Genomic DNA, 25,936 nt, shown 5'->3' on the forward strand with positions numbered 1-25,936 from the left:
TAGACAAATATACTTCAGAGTGTGAAGCTACAAGAGTAAATACACAAATTTGTAAAATTTCCAAACTGCGAGACAATTGGACACAATTACTTCCCATCGCGATGCTTTTAGAAGTTACTGTACAGCGAAAAATCTGCTCAGTTGAGAGCGAAGCGATGCAAAAATTCTTATCGTGTGTTTTTAAACGATTTTCAGGTTTGACAAAACTTAAAATGACAAGAGGGATATAAAAACCAAAATCATCGAGAATAACGTTTTATGTGAATTATTTTGTTTTTTGTAATATTTGGTGATGTACCTCTAAAATCCATTAATGCAGTCTGAAAAACTTGCTTGGCACAGCTTATCGAAGTGTTACGCATATGAAACTGATACGATGTTATATCAGAGAAGAAGATGTGCAAACAATTCTGTCTCATTGTTCCAATTTATGCGCTGCGCGATAGCGTAAATGAAATCTCTAACAGTGAATTTTTTTTAATTATAATCTTATGATAATAACTTCTCCAAAGTTCATCCAAACATCAACCACTATAAATGATGAACTCTGTGCAATCAAAGATTTTCCATAGTAAATATTTGCCATTTTATCGATGTAATATAGATTACACTTTTCACTTGATTTTAGTTTAAACTTACTTTGTTTTTACTTTTACTTTGCGTGTTGATCATGTTTTATACGTAGATAAAAGATGAAAGATGAAAGATGAAAGATAAATTTAATCATTTGAACTCGAGAGGCGATTTCCAATCGCCATCTTGTTTCATGCAGTAAAGTTAGAAAAATTGATATTCAGTACTAAATACTGTATTATTATATAAAACGTTAAAATAAAATAGTACCTTAAAGTATAAGCATAGACTATCGTTTTCTAACTTTACTGCATGAAACATGGTGGGGATTGACAGCTGCTTCATGAATATAATTGGTCAAATGTATCTTTTAATTGTCGAAAACGTTGCGGCAGTGAAAATGTATTCACATATAATTCACATTCTGCATAATTTACAGAAGATATTATCTACCTAGCTATAGAATGTAATCTGCAGAAATTGCCTTCTATGCATAGAGAATTATCAACGCAAAACATTATCTGCAGAACACGATCTGTTTGCTAATAACGTTATTGCTACATCGCATTTACAAACATTATCAATTCAAATTCGTCGACAATCTTAAAGTAACATTCAAATAGGATAGAATTTCAGCTGTAATAGGCCTTAAGGGTTGAATACGCGATAAAGCTGAAAAGGATCCGGATTTCATTCATATGGCCGGGGAGTGTGCCAGCTATTCCTCCGTTTAATACTTCAACAGGTTGACCACAATATTTAGCATTTACTTGCAGCCTAGGTCAGTTTTGTTTGCGCGGTAAATGAAACCAGATATTTCCGCGCCCGCCGCAGCCATACGACCTAATCAAGCAAATAACTGTGTTGATTCTGCGCAAGGTTACTTTGCACAACTCACTTTCCTCGTTTTACACAACTAGTTTCCCCCTTTAAGCCCCCTAAGCGTCCCACCCTCAACTAGTGCAGTCGCGGTAGCGGTTCGTAATCGAACTGTCAAACAACCGGCGAACCAACAGATTCTCATGCCGTGGCACTGTCTTACGAAACGAGGTCTTCGTGTTCGTGCGGGGTCGGGCCGCCGTGTTATTAAACCGCGATTAACCGATGGACGGAAACGAAGCGACGTATTTTATATAGCGGCGCGGCGGTATGAAATTATTTCGTCGTTTAATTAATCCACATTTTAACCCGGACCGCATTATCAAATAAAGTTGAATTAGCTCCGCGGTTGGTAGATATTGAATTTCTGTGAAAATAAGATTAACTCATTCTCCTATTATTTCAATGTATATTATCTCATTGCGTACTGGTAACGAGAAATCTTGTTTTTTTTATAAAGACACTTAGCTATGCAACTTTGCTATTTACCACAGCATTAAAAAAAAATATTAAATTTATTCGAATTCATTATCTATTTAAAATATATTGCATAACAATATGATATCTGAATTTTTATATGTATAGTCATATAAGTTGATCTCATTGAAAATTGTCATTCGCACAATTCAGTTTTCTGAAAATTAGTCGGTACGCAATGTATTATTTAAGCATGTACGCACCTGTATTAATTAAGTTAATCTATTCAGAGTTTCTAATCTCAATTAACAAATTCTATGATTTCAATGTATATTATTTATGCATGTATGCACCTGTATTAATTAAGTTAATGCATTCAGAGTTTCTAACCTCAATTAACAAATTCTATGATTTCAATGTATATTATTTATGCATGTATGCACCTGTATTAATTAAGTTAATGCATTCAGAGTTTCTAACCTCAATTAACAAATCCCTTATTGTCCATGAAATGTATATATCACCTAGTTAGTATAATATTTCAAGAATATCGGAAAACGAGTGATGAAGTTATCTATACTAAAAATTTCCTTCTTACTTAGAGTGGTAATGAATATTTACCAATGAAATTTCTGCCTTGTATACTTCTGTTAATGGCAGAATCTAGTAGCTTTAGAAAATCTGTGTAATTAAATATTATCCTTCTTGGAAACTTTTACAAGCGAGTAACTTAACGAAATAAATACCAAAGGGAAAATTATTCTTAAAAACATTGAATCCTTCAACGTTACCCTGAAAAACCCCATAGAAACAAAAACTCGACAAGAATGTTCAAACACCGGGAAAACCTCTACCCGGCGAGTATCCAGCGAAGCATATGATATTAACTTGTTCCCCGCCATAATATGTACAACGCCGTGGCCGGCTTTTATTCATGAAACCACGTCCCCAGAAACAAATGAATTATTCTCGATCGCCACTTCGCTTATTGTTAATGCACGTCCTTGGAGGACCGTCAGATTGGACAGTGAAGACCATCTAACTTTTGTCGTGCATCGCCAGTTATCTCGGTTACATGGCCGTCCGTCGCACCCCGAATGGAAACTGGTGTGCGCTGCTGGTTGCTTCAACCTCTCGTCTCGGAATATTGAGTTGGTCCGAGATACGAAGTACCAATTGAATTTCATTAGTATTGATAGTGCTATTAGAATTCCTACTATTAGTTATTATATGATTATAAAATTCAAAAGAAATACATTGTCTTTCTGTTATATTTACATTCATTTTTGTCTTTTAGTTTTCTTTGTTACTTCCAATATTTTTTATTATTCAATATTAATCTTATAAACATTATTATTAAATTTTCATCGTCGTTTATAAGTACAGGTACGTTGCAATTGGTAAATTACTGATTTGTGCACATATAAAGTTTATATATTTAGTTAATTATTTACGAAAAATAAATCGCCTGTTTAAGTTTTCTTCTTAATTTAACGTCTTTCAGAATTCTCAGTATACGTACAACGGTGTAATATTTGATATATTTACGGAAATTGAAAAAGTATAGTCACCTAGGTCAAGTGAGTTAACAGCTCCTCCATTTTTAGGAGGGATATTTTAGGGATAGTGCATACACATAACCGTATTTTGGAAAAATCGATTTTTTGAGCTGGCTGGGCGTAGGTAACCTCTTAGCCGTTGGTTCCGACATAACTTGGATATTTATCGGAATTCGAAGCAACAAAAATTGAACGTCACGTTACGCGTTCACAAAAATATTTCGCCTGTCCGCTTGATTCTTCGCCGTGCATGAAACGTGTTTCGATCCGAATACGTTTCAATTTTTCCATTTTAATTTTCTGCGAAAAACCTCTATGGTGTTCTTTCGTTAATATAATCCATTATTTACTATTAAAAAGTGATTTCCAAAACAACAGATGCATCAATATTTAAACGAATCAATTTTGATAAAATGTAAATGATAAATTGACGCAATTAATTAAAAAATAGAAAAGAGATGAAAGGATATATTTCATATTTCTGTTAAGAAAAAGTGCTTCGAGGGTTGACATTGCTGAATGTACACTCCGGTAGAATATTTTTCGGTTGGACGTTATATAGAAGATGAAATATTAAATCGAGGTAATCTTGGTATTAAATTCCGAATTTTTATGCGTCACGCAGTAAATTAAACTATTTTACGGAGAATATACGTTGTGCGGTCGCATGGGTGACTTTTAATTTAAAAATGATATTAAATCTACCCGCGTTTAATTGAAGGTTCTCGAAAATAATATCAGTTTACGGATTTGATCGATGCTTCTTTAACGAAGACATCAAATCAAGTGAATTGTGATCGGAAAATAAAATTACGTTCTACAAATTTTTTGCTAATAGGTTACTTGCTGGTCATTGAATTCGAAAATTTGTTGTTGAAATTACCGTTTAAAATCATGTTAATAAAGATAATTATAGCGACCAAACTCAGTTCTGTTTATCAAAATAGATTACATTGCTTTTATTAATCCAAAAAATTAACTTTCATTAATTTTCGAAAAATTACACTTGACACTAATTTGTCATACTTAATCACATATTTAACCGTTTAGGTAACTTCTTCAACGATTTCTAATTTTTAATTTTCATATATCGTCACCGAGCAAACTAAATTTTCATTTAGTACCATTTTTATATTCACCCATCCCACAGCATAGTAATCGTATTCGTTACTCACGTGAAAGAACCAATAATAGCATTAATTTTATTTCAATATAGCGATACCACGTAAAAGGTACTAATTGCACGTGGAACAATAAAACGAGAAAAATGTAAAATAAAATATCGCATGAAGCATCAGCATCAGATAAATCGATATTCATCGATTGTGTATAACTTTTTATGCAGACTTATGTACGCTTTATCAACATTTTGTTCGTATATTTAATCGTCCTATGTAATTATTTCCAGAAGATCTTTAAACTCTATAAATCGTAACGGTCTGAGTATACTTGCGGTATCCGGTCTTACCCGTCGCACCCCACAGTAGTTTAGTATGTAACTGACAATAAGAAGTTTGACACTAATTCGACACCCAGCCAGAAAAGTCGACAAACAATATGGTAAAGATTGACGAAGAATTACTGTAAAGTTTCACGTGAAAATCGGGTAAAAATGGGCTAAGATGGTTGATATGTTAAAAGAACTGAATGGAGAGATTATCATGAAGCTAGCAACCATTTAGAAATGGGTGAAAAGATTTAACGAGGACCGAAAAAACGTGAAATTACAGTGACTAGTTATGAATTATTTCTTATACACATAAAAATTGCTGAAGCCACAAAAGTTTTTGAACAGCTACCTTTTCAATCTTTAATATTTAGTAGGTCCACCTTTGGTATGAATTATATCTTGTAACCGATTATGCATACTGTTTACTAACTGTTCTGTAACACTTGGTGATATAGAATTTCACACTTCCAAATATTTTTTCTTTTAAACTTAACTTGGATGTCATATTAAATTTTTGTAACTCTTTCCCTATTATTGTCCATAGATGTTCAATTGGGTTAATATCAGGGCTTTGTGGTGGTGTGACAAACATGTGGGGGGTATTATATATAATATGATCAATTCCTTAACAATTCATGCAGTATGTTTAAGATCATTATCGTGTTGAAAGTAAAAGTCTTCGTATATATCCAATTTTCTTGCACTTTCCTCTAAATTTTGTTGTAAAATGTTCAAATATTTGTACTTATCCATTGTTCCCTCTATGAAGACCAAATTCCCGGTGCCGTCTGCCGCCATATATTCCCAGATCATAACTGAGCTACTCACATGTTTCACTGTAGCACGTAAGTTTATCGCTTCCATCTCTGCATTTGCTTGTCTCCAAATAAAATTACGCCCGTTCGAACGAAAAACGCTGAACTTCGATTCATCTGAAAATATTATTTTATTCCAGAATACATTATCTTTACTAATAAATTCTTTGGCGTACTTTAATCTCTTCTTCTTACTAATATCACTAATGTACGACTTCTTTCTGGAAACCTTGACATGATAATTATTTTCACGTAGCACTCTTGTGCATAATTCTGGATGTACATCTTTCTCGAAGTTCTGTTTAACTACGTTACAAGTTTTGTAGCAGAAATTTTTGAATTTTTTTATATTTCACGTATCAAAGCTCTATCAGATTTCTATTTTTAATAATATAATGTATTGTAGATCTATTCATATTTAATAATTTATTTATTTCACCTTACGTCTTTCCTTCTTTATGCCACTTGACAATTCATTTCCTCTCACTTTCAAAGATTTCAGATATTTTGGGACATATGATCAATATCATAATATTACACTATGAATGCTAGACTGTGACTGACGAATGTATACACCACGACGATTAACGTTTCAATGTTTATATTCAGTACTTGGGAAACTGTGTTTTTATTGATTCTTGGAACTGATTTCTGTGTGTTCAAATACTTTCGTGGCTTCAGCAACGTTTATGTGTATAAGAAATAATTCATAACTATTATATATATCTATCGATTTTCTTAAAACTTTACCTACATAATCTATAGAGTCATACCTCCTTACAATGTTTATAATATTTTGGGATAATAGGGTACTATTATCCCGAACGAGTTCCCAAATTTGTAGGGTTGAGTCTTTGGATAACGGGGAGATTGATTCTGTATTAATACTTTCGCTGGTTATAATGTTAAATATATTATGACTGTAGTATCTAGAATTTTTAGCGTAGGTTAAGGTATTTTTAAGAAGAGTGAATGTAAGAATGAGTATGAGTGAAGGACAGGCTGTAAAACGGTCGAGGGAAAGTGGCCTACACAACGTCGCGGACCCAAGATTGCAGGGCCAGCTTTCTAGGGGTGCATCCGAGTGTTTGTGATGAGTACGAGTGAAAAGAATGCTTGTGGGGAGAGAATGATTTCTGGGAGAGCATGTCTGTGAAAGAGTTGCGGAAGCGGAGTCGTGTGTTGGCCTCCGTGGCATTGAATTGTACTTTTTACGTGTTGTCCATGTTGTTTCCATATTTTATTAAATACATATATTTATTCCTAGCTCTCGATTACTCAAGATCCACTCTTTCATTATCTATAATATAGTAACACTATATGACTTATATCTATACGCTTGCTGTTGATTTTTACCGCAAACACGCACCCAACCGCTCACTCGCTAATCGCACGCAAAAGTCTCGCGCCCACGTATTCCCACTTGCTTTTAAAGCACACTCCATCCGTTCTGTCTTTCTTCCACTTGCACCCTCCTCACTCGCGCCTTTCTTCCATAGCCAAAATTCACGCAGTCACGTACACGCTTTTCTCACGATTCATTCGCTCCGATCGAAACACTCTTCCTCGCATTCTTTCAGCCACTCAAGATATTCTAAACTCAGTCACTCTATTTCCCAAACATACCGGCGCCGGTTCGTCACAGCCATGGCCCAGTCGCCCGCATGCACGCACGCATAACCAACCACTCATCCTACATAATATGCTTATTATAATTAATAAAGTATTTCATGGTAAGAGTTCAAATACTTTCGTGAGTCACTGTAGATGTTAGAGAGGATAGATCCAAAGAAGACTTTCAACGCTACTTGGAGCAATGGAAACAACGTTGAAAAAATGCATAAATTCGCAAGGGGACTACTGTATAGGGGACACATAGATACCATAGAATTTGGGGAAAATTAATCCTTAGAGTACCAAACCTTGTTTTCTTTCGCTTTGGGTCAAAATTAAGTTAATGTGGGATAACCAAACATCGATTATTATAAAACGCCCGAATGAATGATCGAATTAGCTTTAAATCAAGTAAGTGACTAATTCCATCCCAATAAACTCCACTGATTGCATAAGCCCTACCTTTAAATCAAATAATTGACTAATTTCATAACTTCATAATTTTATAAAATAGACCCCAAAATACCATGAGAAGGGCCAGCTTATTTATCCAGTTAAAATGTTCAATCGCGCTGTGGGATGTATTATTCTATTGTTAGTCTAAGGTTTAAAACACCGAATTTGATTGACATAATTCTGCAAATTTTTTAGTGGAGCAGTTTCCGATTTTTCCAAAATCGTTTCCGATGACGGACATTCCAAATATGTATACAGACCCCCAACTGACCAGCGATTTCTTGTAAATCCCGAATCGCAATATTCGATTGAGGTTTCTGGCCGCACACGAACAGCGTTCAGTGGATTTAATTCCCACTAGCATTAATAGACGGAATGAGACAACCCCTTGCAGACTCGTGCACTATATCCACGCCCGTGTTACAAACAGAAAACAACTCAATCCATTACCATCCGTTAACATTCATTAGATACGTGACGCGAGAACACTTCGCAAATTTTCTTCGCAGAGACGATTATCGTATACTAATTCTCTTGCGTTTACAGCGCACAGTAAATATGTATGCTAACATTTTCGGGCGTCATTTGAAATTCATGAAAGAATTAATATGATGTTCAATTGATTTATTTGATTTAATTTCATTTTATAAAATTAAAGCTTCTCGATGTGATTTGAAATGTCATTTCGATCGAATCGTTACAACGTTATTACAACGTTTATTATAATGGGACTAGTCCCGGGCAGTTTTAGGGAGTAAAAAAAAACTGTAAGCATGCTTTTATAACCTTGCTGTTTTATTAAATTAGTATCGTTATTATTAAAATATTGAAAAGTTACTTATTTTCATGTCTAGATTTCTTACTGTGTAAGTATGGTATTTTTCAAGATATTAAGTTAGCATAAAATCATGTAAATCTATATGTCCTGTTGATTAAGTATTTAGAAAAGCAATCGCATCGTGACATTAGAGTGACTTTGAATAAAGAGAAGTGAACTGAAATTGAAACTTCTTGCAATCTGCAGCTGACGGAACTAACTTAGACATCCGCTTTAAGCGAAACAATCCACGTAGATTCGATTTTTCGTTCGCAAACTCGGAAAGTTTCCCTGATTCGAAGCTTCAGTCCTGTAAAATAAGATTTTCGACCGCGTTTCCATGAACGAAATTGATTTTTTATGTCGAAATATGTAAAATGTTCCTTTCCCCGTTTTCCTCTCATGAAGAAACTTTGAAATATGTTTTCAGCCACGAGTTTCGACCCGGTGTTTTTCGAAAAATGGTCGAACGTTGCCAAAGAACTCTGCGTTTGAAATTAAGACTAGCAGAAATGAAACGGAACCCAGGGCGGGCTCCAGATCACGATTAATCGAGTATGGAATTCATGAAATGGAATTTCTCCAGGGTTGTTTTGATATTTTCGCCCGGTGAACTCAACAGTGCTCGTTGCAGGTGACAAATTCATTCTGAAATATTAAAACGTGAGTTCCATCGAGCACCCTTTCGCCTCTCTCACGAATCGATTGTTGCGACCCCGACGGAATTTCAGCGCTCAACGCCACTTTTAATTCGGAATATATTACCTCGGCGTCACGGAATCATCGATTTTAATGATTAATGAAAACGCGGGCAGAATTAGAGAGGAAAAGATTCGAAAACTGACAACTTATAAATAGCTTGGAAGACTGACAGCATAGCACAACGGCTATACACAAATAGCTTTTAAAATTGTCTTGAAGGTATTTCTAAGAAATTGTACAACTTGAAATATTTGGTCGTTGCTCACGCATTATACAGCTGTAGCCAAGAAAACCAGCTTACCTATAGTGACACTGTTAACTGTTTTATTGAATATAGTTTAGAACTAATATTCAAAGTATGAAATTAAATGATTCCATATTCGCATAAAATAAGATTATTTCATTTAATATATAATAATTTATATTCATATACAAAGATTCCTTTTTCTCAGAAACGCTCAAATTAGTATCTCAATTATAACATAATGTACTTAAAATGTCCGTAAAACTTTTCGAGTTGCAAAGCTGTTTAGCGAAGGGGATTAAACGCAAGAATTTGTTAATTGCTTCCTAAGAGCAGTACACAAGAGAGGAGAAAGGTTATTTGTAAACTGCATTACTGCCGATGATTCGGGTCGCCGATTTATCAGATAAAAAATTCTATTTAACAAGTATTGAACCTTTTTAGAAAACAAATCAGCTTTCACAGAGACGTCTATAGAAACATGCAGACTCAACAACCATAAATATTGGATGGGAGAAAAAGTTTCGATGAGTTCTCAATGGATACCGCGGCCGACATTGTTTCGAAGAAACAATGGACAATCTTGTATGAGAGTTATACGTCTTTGACAAACGCAGTGCAGCTACATATTTGTCATTCAGAATAGAAATTCAAATAAAATCCACTATTAATGTCGACAGTCACCATTTTTGTAGAATGTACTAAATTGAATAATGTGTAATGTAATAATATCACGCAGTAGCATAAATGTAAATCTCTATTACTGTCAATAAATTACTCAAGTAATTAACATCATTCTTCTAAAAAATATTTGCCTTATGAAAAATACCAAACAATGAAATGTGATTTATCATATAATCATTTGCATTTCTCATTATATTTTACGATGTAATATATGGAACATACGAAACTACACGCTGCCAAATTTTCAATATAGTAGAACCTCGATTATTCGATTTAAGTGGGCGATTCACAATTGAAATAAATAAGAATTCGAGAAAAAATTTTTCAAACATATTCGCCAAATTCGATCTTATACATTCTGAGTATAACAATCCGATTAATCAGATATAATTTAACCAACACTCTGCACAATCTAGATCCCAGAAAATAGTGACTCGGCAAATAGAGGTTTCACTATACTTCACACAATTTGCACTTATAACGCAAAAGTATTAAGTGAAAAGTTTCGCCGCATTTTTAAATACCGTTTAAAGAAACATTTCACTTCGTTAAGTTGAACTTTATCACACTACGCATTTTACATTTTATTCGGAACGCTTTCTATTGCTTTTTAGTTTACTTTCTTTTAATATTTATTCGCACGTTATTATACAAACTCAGTCAAGAACGATTATGTTTTCATTATATAGACTTTCTAACCAATCTAATAAATAACTCGGTATCTGAAATTTCGGGTGACGCAAAAAGACGTCATTAGCAGTGCACGCATTAAAAATTAAATAATAGGGTACAGTCTTGATTCAAACTCACTCACGCAGAACTATGAAGGTCTCTGGAATACTTTTGTAACGGCGTTTCAGTGTTCGCCAAATAGTCGGCCTGCCAGAATCCCCTTCGTTAGGTGGCGCGTGTTTGCAGATTGCCGCGATTTTCAACGCGCGACACGAACTTATAATTACAAGCGCGAGAGAGTTGTAATAAAGGCCACGCAAGACGTCATGCTTTTGTAGGCGTTTCCCGTTCACGAGCGAGTATGCGATTTCTGCCCGGTGGACGAATTGAATTTCAATAAAAACTACGTATCGCTTGTCGAGCGACCTGTACTCGGACCCGATACTCGGTCGATAAAACTGGAGACGCAATAAAATCTGCCGCTGCTGCTCGGGGATCGAGGAAACGTGTCGAAAATTGCATTTGCCGTGAATTACTCGAGAAACCAGTCGGCGAAATTAAAGCTAAAAAAGACGATCGTGTATTTGGCGAACTATCCAATAGAACGAGATGTACGCGACGCGATGCAGCGTGCCTACAACGCATCCGAGATGAATTAAATGTTCCGAGAAAGTCGAACGACTTCGCGACACGCGCATCATTTAAATCTTTAAGCACGGCATTGTTTCCCAATCGTTTTGATCCTTTGTTCCTGTGATTTGTTTCGTGACCAGTTGATTGCAAATTTTTATGCGAATACAATCATTGAAGAACAGAATTGTTAACGAAATTGGCTTTTCGTAACGTGCATTCTAACAAGCAATACACTCTTGATATTTTATAGGTATATATTTTCGTATGGTATGCTAGTTTACGTACTTAAAGTTTCTACACATGCATAAAAATGCACAGTTTAGTGATCCGAATCGCATCAGTTCCTTTATTACAACATTTCGCGATAGAATGCTATAACAGTCTTCGAGATTTGATATCTAATGCCGAAGATTGCAAATGAATAATTTAATTATTCAAATAACGAAAGATATATTTCTAATTTTTTAGTAGGAAGAAGAGTTACAAATCTATCATATAAAGGGTGTCTCCAATATAAATAGGGGACTTTCAAGATCATGTGCTAGTAAGCTAAAGGATGTCCTTCAAAGATTTCCTTTTTTTGTTCGATGTTACAGATCACAAAATGGAAGAAAAAATTTGTTGATTTCTTACTTATTCGTGTTTGAACTCCACAAACTTCTGAACGGCTTTTACATTAATTTGTCTTCTGTACTGCTCTTACTTGTATTCCTCACTACATCATAACATGGAATTCAAATGGCCTATACTCAATAATGAAGTCATTGTAGTATTGTACAAAAAATAATCAAGTGTAACGATCATTTTGGATAGCAACCTATCTAATGACACCGTGAAAAAAATGTCTAATGTGTTTTACATCGAACGTATATATACGTCCAATCAATTTATCATGCATTCATGTAAACACGAACACCAAATAAACGTCAAAAATCAATGCAACAAATATCATTTTTCATTTTCGGTAACGGGCACCCGCCCCCTGCAGTGAAAATATTTCCACGCGGCGGCTGCGCCGTATCCATCTCCTGGGCCAATTCAAAACAATAGAGCGTAAATGCGATAGGAGAACACGAAAATGCAACGCGAGGGCCCGGGAATGTTTCACGCTTCTGCGTTAAATACACTTTATATTACAGAACCGAATTTGGCCTGCATTGTTTGCGTTAACCGAGCACGTTCAGCGCCCGGTTTAATCGGAATCGATCGAACCGGTTACGAATGAAAAATAATAATGCGGCATCGGGAAACGATTACCGTGGATGGAAATGAAAAATTTGTCGAGCCTCTCGTTAACAATGATTTTTTTATTTCTATTCGTGATTAACGTGTTCTATGCCAGATCGATACTTACGAACTTTTTGAATAAAACACTCTAATATAGTTTTTATGATGGTACTAACACATCATGGGTGGGATTGTAATGTTGACTTCTTACCAATAAGACGGGAAGAAGATATACATACTAATTTTTCCTTTACGCCTTCATTTAATAGAAAAATAGGTCCCCAAGTGCAACTGATATGCCACAGTAATAAAGTGTTAATTATGATGTAGATATCAATTGTATGCAATAATATTGTATTATAATAGAGATATATACGTTTTAATAAAATCACAGCAAGTGTTCCAATATTTCGGCATGATAATGTACATAGGTGTCGCGTAGAAGGTGTTACTGAGTAACAAAGCTCAATACATCGAACGTGCTATGGCCGTACAGTGATAGATGTTCGTAAATAGTGAACGTTCAATTATAATGTAGCTTGCAATAAAACAAACGAAATTCGACAAACTTTTCGCCACTAGTGTTCACGTTGTGTTGCATGGTGATCCTTCCTCCACAAAACCGGTGAACAAATTTCAAGAGAAAAAGGAAGGTAGAAGTACTTTATGTAATTTCGACCGTGGATTTCTTTTCTTCCCTAGCTAATTTGTGTCCTCGTGAAGCAGGAGGCGAACGGGAATCCATACCGTGAAGTCACGCAGCCGGAAGTGCATCAAAGTCTATACATACTTATCAAACCTTTAAGCGTTTGCCGGCACGAACACGCACGGACATGTCACGAGAACCCAAGATTGATCAGAAATTCGCAAAGAATATGTGGAATTCCGTTGAGACAGGATCGATAGAACAAGCAGAAGTTCACATGGTTTCAATTGCCCTTAATACGTATATGATGTCATACGCTTTATTACAGAATACCAATATTGCATGATGTCATATGCATGAACAATACTGCTGATGTCGGTGACAAAAGTAGTTACGCAGTTAAAACTGCTTGACACGTTGACTGCCATGAGAATGTTGAGCTTTCACAGTCGTGTACCACTTATTTTGGCGTAGAAAACATAAATAGAAACAATTAATAATTATTTGGTGTTACCACTGTTGAGTTATATTAATGTCTTGTCACTTATGCTATTAAACTGTAATTATTGTTATTGTAATTGTTTGCAAACAATTCCAAAAACCCAGTCATCGATGACTATCATATCAGCGAACGTGTTAATACTTTGACCGCCGTGTCATCTGAATTTTGATGACATAACTAACTTTTTGTATAAATATAAAAATTACCGAACAAATTGAATTTTATTGGATCTATGAGATGTAAAAAGGTTAAGAAAGCAATTGCTATCAAATATCTTGAATTTTTGTTTCTCTTGCATGCGAAGAATTGCTTTGATCGTATTTGAAGAGTGCCGAGATCGAAAGGTAATCTTGACGTACCACAAATCCATTTACATTCTGTTTTATCATTTTTCTGGAGAATTGTTGAATAAATTATTATTTTTTCGCTAACATTTTGCAATGGAACTGATTAAAAATTCAATGAAACTGTTTATAGAACTCGTATACAAGTTGCAACACCAGTGCTCTAATTATATTCTCTATGCTTTCCATTTTTCGCACATCTCCTTGTATTAACATTAAATCGATGATACAAATTTTAAAGTTTACCAAGCAAGAGAAAGTGACAAATAGTATAAGAGACAAATAAGTAAGAGTGAAAAAGAGAAATAATAAAGTACGAATCGTATCCATAAATTATTAATTCTTTATATTCTCGGTGAAAGTACGTAGCGAACGGTGACACCATAATCTTATTAAATGTTGAAGTTCTTTGGAAATTTAATCACACTAAATATCGTTAATAGGTTTCGATCGCCGGCAGTTTTATATTATACTTCACAATTATCCCGACGATAATAACTAGAATTGTAATGAATGACCATTGGCGACAACATGGACATCATAATAACCAATATTCATTTGCGCGGCCTGCAATTATTCGAACAGTTGTGCGTAACGCAAATGCGGCGAATTTCACCGTAAAAATTCAACGGCGCAATTACACGAAATTTATTGTGGAGCTTAATTTTACCACAGCATGCGATGCAAAACTTCTGTTCCCGTTTTCAAATAAATTCCCTCGATATAGACATTATAACTGTTATATATAACTGTTATTTTTCAGTTTTGAAAGAAATGCAGAACCGAAATAATAGTTGTAGAGCCAATATAGAACAGATATATTATATCGATTTCTCGAAGAACCAGAATCAAAATCGATAAGAATCAAAACCGATTCACCTACATATGTATGTGGGAACCGGTTATCCGCCCGAGTCTTCCTAAGGGATTTCCCGGGAATAAGGAACCCCGATGTTAAGATAAAATGATAAGAAGTCGATAGAAAACACTAACAATACATTAATGAGTATAATCGGTTATAGACTTGTACGTTCTTGCGAGGCTGGAAGCAGACTGATTCGCCCTCGTATACTGCCCTATACTCCTCTTAATCCTCGTTGCTCATTTGATTGTTTTTCTTTAGGCCGTCGCATACATCGAACTCGCCCGCTTCACTCTCCACATGTATGTAACAACAGTTCTCACTTTATTTGGTTCCTCTATAACGGTTTCAAGAACTGGAACCGATATCATAACTATTTTAAACATTTCTCAGTTGCAAAAATTGCAACGTTTCAAAATGACACCGAACATATTTATGATGCCGGCTAAGATTATAAATATATTAAAACCTTCTACATTTTCCTATGTTGTTTTTTTGTTGTGCTGCAGTGTGTTGTAAAGTGTTTCTGAAGAGAACGAGAATATTTTCAAGAAATGTTAAAACAATTACATGATCCGCGTATAAAAAATTGAGAGTGACACGCTCTCTACACACAGTTTATGGAAGTAATACACATGGATACGACACTGAATGAGGAAACCCTACTCAGTTTTCAAGCACTTGCCTACCAAACACTTCATATATTGCATAAACTCGTATACTGAAGCTGTACAAGATGGTGCTTTGTAACCTGCGACGCGACGCAGCTAGCAGATATGAACAATTCATATGTACGTGAAACGCATGATTATTACTATACTGATACAGTTCTAATTATGTAGAGAAACGATATTTCCTAACGTACTTGTTTTCTGATATTTTCTTCCATTTATTTATCACGCGAGAAATATTACGCTATTTAAAATAGATACTCCTCGATATTGTATGCAGGGTGTCATATAACTGGTATTAGAAGCAGGCAGAAGCTGATTCTATGTCAAAAGATAAGTCGAAAATATAGAATAAAATTTGTTCATACGAGGCTTTGTTTTCGAAAAAGTTGACTTTGAATATTCGTCAGATATGCGTGCATACTTCACCATGTCTCGTTATTGGATCTCACTGCAGAACATTGTCTCGATTGGAGTTTATGTTGATAAAGACTACCAGCGCCACGAAAATGTTTACAATACTTGGGAGTTAAAAATACGCAATGAAACCAGATGTTAAAGTAACCATAAATTTTATTATTACAGACATGGTTTGAAAACGTTGTCCATTCCATCGAACACATAACTGTGCTCATCTAATGAAATTTTTGTGAACGCCTTCTAACGTATTCTGTTGTTTTAGTATATGAAACGCTACTATAAGTAGAGCGTGCGCCGATTCCCCTTGCCCTTTGCTCCTATACGGCTTCAGCTTTTAGCTTGAAGACTTCATATAATGAATGTAGGTTGATAAAAATGCAAAACGGATGTCATTATCATTCAGTGCCGAACGTATAACAGAATCTAAAGTACCCGAACGAAATTGCCAAAGGTAGCAAGTGGTTCCATCACCGGAACCAAGCTGAATAAGTTAATAAATTCGATGAATTTGTACGGATATCACTGGTACGAAGCCAACGACGCTTACGTAGAACACGAAAATTCGAGAAAGAAATAATAGACCAAAATAAAAGAGGTTCGGGATGCTAGCGGCCGCCGTGCGGACTTTTTCCGGATAATTAGGAGAAAAACTTTAGCCAGAAAATGCCTCACTTCCAAATTAGTTTTTCTCGAACAGTGCCGGATAAAGAAGCACCTATTACTGCCGTTTCCCAGAGTAGTCTTATATTCAATTAAATCGTGTGCGCCTTCAAGTAAAATCAGACTTTAAAGTTCCGCATGTGCACGAGAATATATCTAGTAGGGAACTTCATTTATGTGTTAGATAAAAGTTTGCCGTACACTGTGTACTCGAGCCCTTTCATTCCACTTACTTAGACCTATATCATGATACTACGTCGCACATTGGTTAAACCTGTTCAAGTCTCCCTTTTGCTCGTCGATTTAACAGAAACTGCGCCACCTCTCATTTCCACGAATATTTACGTATGGCCTTTTTCGTGAAAATTTGTTGCATTTATGGATCGAGAAAGCAACATTTATTGTTTCTACAAATAAGTTATTGTAATAACCAGCACTACGTAATCTTTCATAAGATCTCCCGTTTCACTTTCTCCCATCATGAAATAAAGAGACGCAAACAGGATGAAAACGGTGTATTATATGAATCGCGTGTGTTATAGAATTACTTTAGACTTAATCTTCTTAAAATTTCATATATGTGACACTTGGATTATCTGAATTCTTCGATAACTCTCCCAATAGAAAAGTGAGAAAATTCGAATATTCAACTTAGTAAAATCAAGAATAACTAATATATTATATCATATCAAATGTTTTTAAGCAACTCAAACGTACTAGTAAGCTCGATGAACATTTAATATTGATTTTCTCGTATATCTTTAGAAAGTAAGAAAATTTAATTGTATATTTTATACATTTCCAATGTCCGGATTGTATTATCTCTGCAGGATTCATTAAAAATTACTAAGAATTATTTTTCAATAACTTCAGAAGCTCTATCGTGCCAATCGAAGAATCTTTTTCTCTGTCGTGATTATAACGCGATGTGTCCAGATCTTCTATCGCTTAATTCATCACGAGACGTAATTCGGTGCAAATACGGGGCGCGTCCCCTGTTTCGCCAGCTTCATCTCACAGAATTAGCCGACTTTCGATTATCCGGCTTTTCTCTTCCAATTACCTCCGATAATCGGAATTCTTTCCTGCTCTCAGAGAACGTTTCTGACGTACAAGAGTCCGAACAAAGGGAAACATTAAAGGAACGAAATAACATTCAATATTCCAGACGGATTACATTTACACAAATTACCAGGTATTCTAAATGGGATCGCGACATAGCCCATCCATACTTTACTTTGTTCGACAACGCTGATTAATTTAATTGGGTAATATCGGGACGATTATTTGCGACTTTATTACTAACAGCGCCACGTGAAAAAAAGAACTTCTAGAAAACCGATAGGAAATGTAATAAGCTTTACTGCGTGTCATGTATTTATGTATGATATTCTTCTTCATAAAAGAATTCCTAAGTCTCCCTGCAAATTAATGAGTGGTTATTACCAAACTAATTTGATATTGTTATTATTATATTTATAAATGACTGTACCTATACTAATTAAATGGGGATACTTTGTACATTCTTAATAATAGTATTAAATTAATTATAATGTAATCGTTTTATTGTTAACCAACATTAATTCTGAATTGTTTATTTTCATATAAAATAAAATGCTTGAAATTGATTGCACTAATTGATTGTAAATAATATATTCAACAGTACCAAGGAAAATGTATCAATTTATTATTCAACAGACCTGTCGATGAATCTGTTTGTATCACGAAATTTTCATTGCTTCGCCATTGTTTCCCCTATTAATGATAACAAGCAGAAATACCTCATCTGTAACAGAAATATGAAAAGAATAGAATTAATGAAACGAACGAAACTCAAATTGTCAACACTGTTCACAATGTGAAACGTCTATCTTTTACGAATCCTTGAATTATGTATTGTAGAAATATCCTGAGTTAACTAAGATCTGATCCTGTATTTAATGTATTCAATTTGTATCTAAGTCTCCGTCTATATCCAGAAAAATGTTTTTTTCTATACAAAGGAAAATGGGATAAAAATGAAAGTAAGCAGGGCAACGTTAGCTGTATAATCAAAGCGTAATTGTAACATAAAAACGAACAGATTTTCCGTTAATCTTACTTCTCGCTGGAGAATCCTGTAATTACACTTTTGTGGCGTACATCGTTTGCCAATGCTTTAATGTTTAATTCAATATTTTCTTCAAGCAACATAACTAATGAGTGGATAATACAGAGAATAAGAATTTTTACCCTAAGTATTCATTCATAATTTTCTACTAGTTAAACAATATATTGCTATTCTCTTACCTATTATTGTAAAATTCTTTTTATATAACGTTACACAATCAGTTTCAGTTTGAATATTAAATCTGGAAGCATATTTCATTTGTTTTAACAGGTTAAGCAAATTAGTTACTCGATGAAGCAGAACTTTGTAGTGAGTAAAACATAATAATTATCTAGACAAAGTATTCAACCAATAAGAATTCTTCCTTTTGGTCAATTTCCTTGGATAAATATTCTTTTGAAGAGTATTCAAATTTTGTACGCATTAAAAATAAATCGAAACTGCAAATAAGGGAATTTCAATGTAAAACTTCATCCCTTCCTCCTCTCTCTTTCTTTTGGGAAAATCAAATACGATAATTTTTACGGAAGATGATTACTTTATTCAATCAAGTCTCGCCGACTGTTATGTTGTACTGTTTAATTTCTTGCGAGATCTTTCTTCCGTGCCGGACGCGTCGTTAGTCTATAAAGATGCTATTCAAAGTTTCCACCAACGTTCGCTGATTTTGATCGGAATCGGACGTTTGTTTAAGCAAAAGAAATTATATCTAGATCACATTAAAATGATACCTATCTCCGTGGCTCTTGGTGAAAGGAATTCAGTGAAGTTAGTTTCGAAAAAAAGGAGAAATTTTATGGGAAATCGATGGAGCGACCACGGTTCAATGTAAGTTAAAATTAACCGGGGTGCACCGGGATAGCTTGCCACTAAATACTTGCGTGCTGACTACCACTTTTAAGAAAATTTACGCGAATATTTTTATACTTCTGTTGCACTTGAAATATTTACAGTTGAAAACATTATACATCAAAAGCGCCGGTTAAGTCCATACGGATAATATTGTTTCCAAGAAGCATAATTTTAACAATGTTCATTAAGTAGTTAACTAATTAATTTCAATAACTATGAATTTTAATAAGTAGAGTAGGAATATACGATTGCTCGCAAACAAAAACATATTGATTAATTTCAGAGGGTATTTCATGGTCTTCTTCTATTATACAATTGCTTACGGTATTAAAAGAACTATATTGACGATATGCATTGCAAAATGAAATGTCACAAATTTTCAAATTTCGTTCTTAACACTTAGTAAAACTATGGTTCACTTTTTTTCCGGCATAAAGAGTGAAACAGTGAAAATGTTTACTCATCGAAAAACAGAATCGAATTAGCGCTATATAGAACAATTGAATTGTTCTGCATTATTACGGTTCATTGAACGTCTTATTTTAAGTACAATCTTCTTGTCTAATAAAATTAGTAGGAACACCATGAGACTTCATAATCAATAATATCATCTTTATAGTTATCTAGCATCCGAAACGCTATCACTTACTATTTCGAAACCAATTTTCCCAGCGTAAACGGAAGAACCGCACACGCTTGATTGCTACGTTCAGAAGACGTTGAAGAGGACCTGCTACACGGAATAAAACACGCGCCGCGGATAACTTTCATGGATCATGTCAATAAAAAGGTGACAAGAAGCGTTATTACTGAAGGAAATGGTGGCGCGCTCCAATAATTAGACATTGTGATATTATTCTGCTATTCGTCTCGTGGGTTGTTCAATGGATCGTACACATTGTTACCCTTTGTATTTTAGCCTGTGTTATTCATAAGTATAAGACATATAAGATATTCTATTTTTCTTCGCAGATATTTGTATTCCATTTTATATTTTGATATGTATTCATTATTACAACTTTAATATCCATTATTAAAATGAGAATTTGAAATAAATTGTTTACCTATTCACAGTTTTAGGTGTCTATTTATAAAAAAAATTATATCCTTTAAAATTCTATCTTTATCACTTTTATTCTTTATATTTTATTGAAAATTTCAAACTATCAGTGATCCTTTCAAACAGAAATTAACGAGAATAAATATCACTTAATCCTTTTGACTTCAAATTAAATATTATTTTCCGTCATGAATTGTTCATTTCAAGACAAACGTGGTTACAATGAATATGGAATTTCTCTTTGTTCGTAGGAAGTTATTAAACCTTTGCATTCGAGAATTTTTTCATTACGTATATTCGCGTGTTACTAATGAAATATTTCAAATGTCTACCGTATTAAATAGAAATAATACACAAATCGGAGAAAAGAATTACTTTATTTCAATATATCATATCCGATTACGTAAAATTTGATATTGAATGTATAATTTTATCATTTTGCTGCGTCAAAACAAATGATACTATGAGTCGCCACTCGAATAAAAAAATTTAATAACAAATTGAATCTAATAAGGGCGATTATTAAAGAAATCACCGAATCACAAATTCAAAAAGTTAAAGTATGTTATTTTTTAAACAAAGCCTGTAACGAATCAGTTTTATTGTAAATTTCTTATTTTCTTTTACTGGAATAGCCTCCCTAGTCATGATTATTTTACTATTACAACTATATAATCGTAAGTCGGCCCAGCAGATTATACACTCGGACGTCGATAAATCACAAGGGAGGACATAAAAACCTTCAAACTATAGAAGTTTCGTTTTACCAAGTTTTCAAGTAAAATAGGTTTAGGAACCGGAAATTCGATTAATAAAGATTTTGTAAAAGTTTAGAACTTAAACTAAACTAAAACCCAAATTCAGGAGAAGACCAACCTGTAAAAGTCGAAATGCAAATTTACATATGATTTGTAGAGGTAAAATGCATATTAAACGCGAAGCGAGTAAATTAGAATTAAAGAATTTGCATGTCGTGTTTTTATAACGAATCTATAGGGAATGTAGAAATTTTACGTGTTTTTTTTAGAGGTTTTCATGTTATAGTTGTTCGACTGTACAAGAAAAGAGTCGAAATCATCGGAGCGCATTATTCAAATGACTTTTCGGTTATTGAAATTGTTTGTAGAATGAATCTAAAGGATTAAAGCGGCTCAATTAATGTCTCGGTCCGTGTTGGCGCACGGAACGGGCACAGGTTACAATTGAGAGGCAGAACAGAACAACATTCGAAAGATATTTATTGCCAGGTACGGTAAATTCGGTTGCCTGTAAACCCTTCGGCCCGACTCAAAAATAGAGAGTCTCGTTGTGGATGGTCATTCTCATTTTTTTCTTCTCCTGTCCCCTCGTTCTTTCGTCGGGGCATAAAGAGAAGAGTCCTGGTTTCAAAACATCAGGAGACCATTCTCTTTTTTCTGCCGTGTCGCGCAACAACGCTCGATTAAATGAACACGCGTACCTTGAAACCGTCACGTTTGGAAGTTTGTTACTTCTCGTAAAATGTTTTAATATCGAGTGTAAAAGGCAATTTGACCGGTCCAGTTTTATTATTCATGCGAATCCATTCGTTGCCCTCGAGAAAAATAGAATTCGAATAATACGCTTTTCGCAATTGTTACGGTTGACTGTAAAAAAATCGAAATTTATTTCTTTCCGCTAATACGCATGAAATGGGCATAACCGAAGAAACGACGGAATTGATACACGGTTCAGATGGTGTTTTTCATTGTGAAAATTCATTCTTCTGTAAGAAAAATATTATTGTGTTGTAAGTTACCCCGACCCTAAAGTTAACCTAATAATAACAATTAGAAGGGAATAATGGTAAGTGTTATTAGAAAATAATTAAAAATGAAACTGCACTTAAACTACAGTCTGCAAAATATTTCTAAAGCGTAACTCCAGTGAAACATAGTTAAATAGTGTCATAACATGTTCTTTATAGCATGACATAATTCGTGTCCACCTATCCCGCATTAACGTTGATCAAACGAAAACAACCTCTCTCTCGGTCGAATAATACGGTCGGTCTGACTATGTCGATTACAAAAGATAGTACGGTTATCCGTTTATTCGTCTTTTACACAAACATCGTTTTCGTTGAAAAAACATTTCTCTGTAAATAGGAGACGAGGTAGAATTAATGAAACAATGTTCCAAATAGAGCATTTACGGAAACGCGGTTGATAAAAATCCTGTACCCATCCATAAAAGAAGTACATAAGTGCTGGTTATAGGCCAGTCAACGATAAATCGCGCGGAAACAATCGAAATGTTCATGAATAACAAAATGAAACAACATTCCCCGCATTCTGCTCACGCAATTGTTCCAATTAATTCCTATATAAATCCACCCTCTCTCTTCCAACACACACACCCCTCCCTCTGTCACACAGCCTCCTGTTCCCACCACCATCGTTCGCGCCTCATCCATTGACATGTATCGTTGTGGTACGTGTCGTTTGATCCAACGTCGCGTCGGTAAATATAAATTTATTTCGGGTCACGATGAAATCTGTGAAAAACGAAATTTCTTTTTATAAGTAGGAGCTCGTTAGTCACGGATCATTTTTATCGACGCTTGGCCTACGTCAATACTACTCCCCGATCGATGTTCTCGATACCATCGACATATTTTTAAATCACCGAACCAACCACCCGCGCTTCCTTCACCGAATCTCTGAAATTAATTAGAGATCCGTAGAGCAATCCCTGTAAACTGGCGGAATACAGTATTCGCACTCTTTTCATTCGACCCTCCCACTCCGTCTTTGAAGTAAGAATATTTTATCTACCAGCCCCTTCCGTCATCCCCATCCGATGTCAGATATGATATGAAAATTCATAGAGGGATTATTTCCGTGACAGTGCGATATAACGACTACTTCTGGCCATATATTTCGCGTGAAAAACAATGGAAAAGCTGCTCCTCGCTGTTCGTCCTAGGAATATCTGAAACAAGATTATCAACAGTGCCTTCTCCCTCTCCTTTTTCCTTTCTGTGAATTTTCATTCCATGGATCGGAGATTATTCGATCAAAAATGAAAACGGTTTAAATACAATATTTTGTAAATTTCATTCTTGATTTGTTTGTGTTTGTATGGTGTTACGCGCTGCTTTTAATTGAAAATGAAATTAATAATTTATGAAGCTGAATAAGTTTCGGTTGTTTTCGCAACGAAATCACGTACCGCGAATGATATAATATTTCTTAGGTTCCTATTAAAGTTTCATTCGTAGAAAAACATTTCGACATGCATCGAGTTTCAATCGTTTTGTGATAACATCAGTGCTATTGCACACAGTGCATATATTTCGAAAGTAACAAATGTAAGGGTGGGTAATGACATAGGGGAAGAAGCAATTTCTCAGTAGAAAGTCATCCGTCTACTCCAACGAAGAGTTAAAATTTCCATTCGCCTGTGCTAAAAATCCCGGCAAGAAAATAACCGTTTAACGTTCGCCTGGTTAAGTGATCCAACCAGTTGAAACATAAAACCGATGTAATGAAAGGGATTGTCGTGAGCAAAGCTGCTTCCATTTTGAAAGCTTCTGTAAATAAGTCCCAAGTTAACTCGAGTAGGGTGTTGTATACCCGGCTTGGATGTTTTGTGCTTAAAAAACTGTGTACGGTTGGCGAGCAACGTGAAAAAAATTAATTAACGTCGCGGCCGGAAGTCGCGGACCCGGTGTGCCAAACACTGACAAAATTCATGTCGATAATGCAATTAATTTTTTGCCGTTACACACTGTTATGTTGCTGCAACTTACGGAAAAGTTCTTGTCCCGATCGAAGGAAGAAGACAAGGCGAGAGATAATAACTATCACTTTATTTTATACAAGATGAACTTTGATGGTACAAATACTGATGGAATGACTGGATCTTTAACGTTTAGTCGTCTCGTACCGTTCTGTATGGTTCTCGTCGCGTTTCAGTTTATGTAACCTCGGGTTTTTCCGTATTGGTCAGTTGCAGTTTTAGGTAGAGAAAAGCTGTATTTTGTTATCGGTCGTGGGTGTGTTTATCTTACTTCTTGAGGTGGGAAATTGTCGAAGTTTGGTTTCGTCTCGTCTCGTCGTTATGGTGATTTATGGTGGTAAGTCGGAAGTAGCTGTTGCATCGCATGCGGTGACCAGGTGTTTTATGACCCAGGTATAGAGGCCGTAAAAATTAAGGAAATTTCAGGAAACGTCTTTACTCTCTCTGCGCTAGCTGCGTGATTGTAAGTTATATTTTAGGACGCCTCAAGTGTAACACACATACACCCTGTTCTCCGTCCCTTTTCTCTCTTTTCCATTCGAGTCGAGATGTCGGGTTAAGTCTGTTCCTTTGACTTTCGACACGTTGAAGGAACCAGGGTGGAGAGAAATAGGGCGGGGAATGCGTCAAAGTTCGCGATAAATCTGCACGGAACTCGCATAAATCATCGCAATATTTTGCGCACGTACGCGATGAACGTAAACGAGATTTCCACTGCTCTCTTTCTTTCCACAGCCGAGCCGGGGAAGTAAATCTTCGAACATGGGAAAAAACTTGATCTCTACGATTCGTTTGCGTGGGATACTCACACCCTCACTGCCCTCACACCCTCGGCGCCGAAACTTTCCATCGTCTTCGCAAAAAAGTGAATTTAAAAATTTCAGAAAGCAGGAACGACGCGGTTAGACGCTACCACGGAAGAGAGATATACACTGACTTACGTTATTGAGGCGGAAGTAATCTCGCTGAGAATACGTTGCCAAGTTGCCTCCGGTTCGGATGCGCTTGCCGCTGATTCCAGCGACAAGCCGAAGAATCTCTTTGCTTTCGAGAGTGGAGTCGATGACTTTCGAATAATATCGGTATTGATAGATTATCTTACCCTATTGATCTTTACGTTATTTTTAAAATAATGTAGAAAATAATATCGCCATATGTTACCAAGCTTCGAATAATTTTAAAAACAGTATCGAAGAAGACTATCAGATTTTCCTCACTGTCATTCGAATATCTTTAAAAATAATATTTACAGTCCGATAGTAGCTTAGTAATAGTTATAATAAGAACTTGACTAGTTATAAATGT

The 25,936-nt window shown here is 35.1% G+C and overlaps 1 protein-coding gene across 11 annotated transcripts in view; it reads right to left on the minus strand.

The window, feature by feature from the left end:
- Positions 1-25,936, minus strand: part of LOC116433345 (uncharacterized) — a 513,676-nt gene that overhangs the window by 445,253 nt on the left and 42,487 nt on the right. For 2 of the 11 annotated variants that reach the window (XM_076366627.1, XM_076366626.1), the window contains exons 1-2: positions 6,133-6,245; positions 5,707-5,810 (exon numbers count right to left, since the gene is read on the minus strand). The exons of 5 other annotated variants lie outside the window; for them this stretch is intronic. The gene's annotated coding sequence lies outside the window, so the exon portion shown is untranslated. Of the gene's footprint in view, positions 1-5,706; positions 5,811-6,132; positions 6,246-25,936 lie in introns of those variants that run through there. 4 more of the 11 variants (XM_076366631.1, XM_076366629.1, XM_076366633.1 and 1 more) reach the window with 2 other exon arrangements.

This window comes from Nomia melanderi, chromosome 4 (genome assembly GCF_051020985.1).
Source record: "Nomia melanderi isolate GNS246 chromosome 4, iyNomMela1, whole genome shotgun sequence".
Lineage (NCBI taxonomy): Eukaryota > Metazoa > Arthropoda > Insecta > Hymenoptera > Halictidae > Nomia > Nomia melanderi.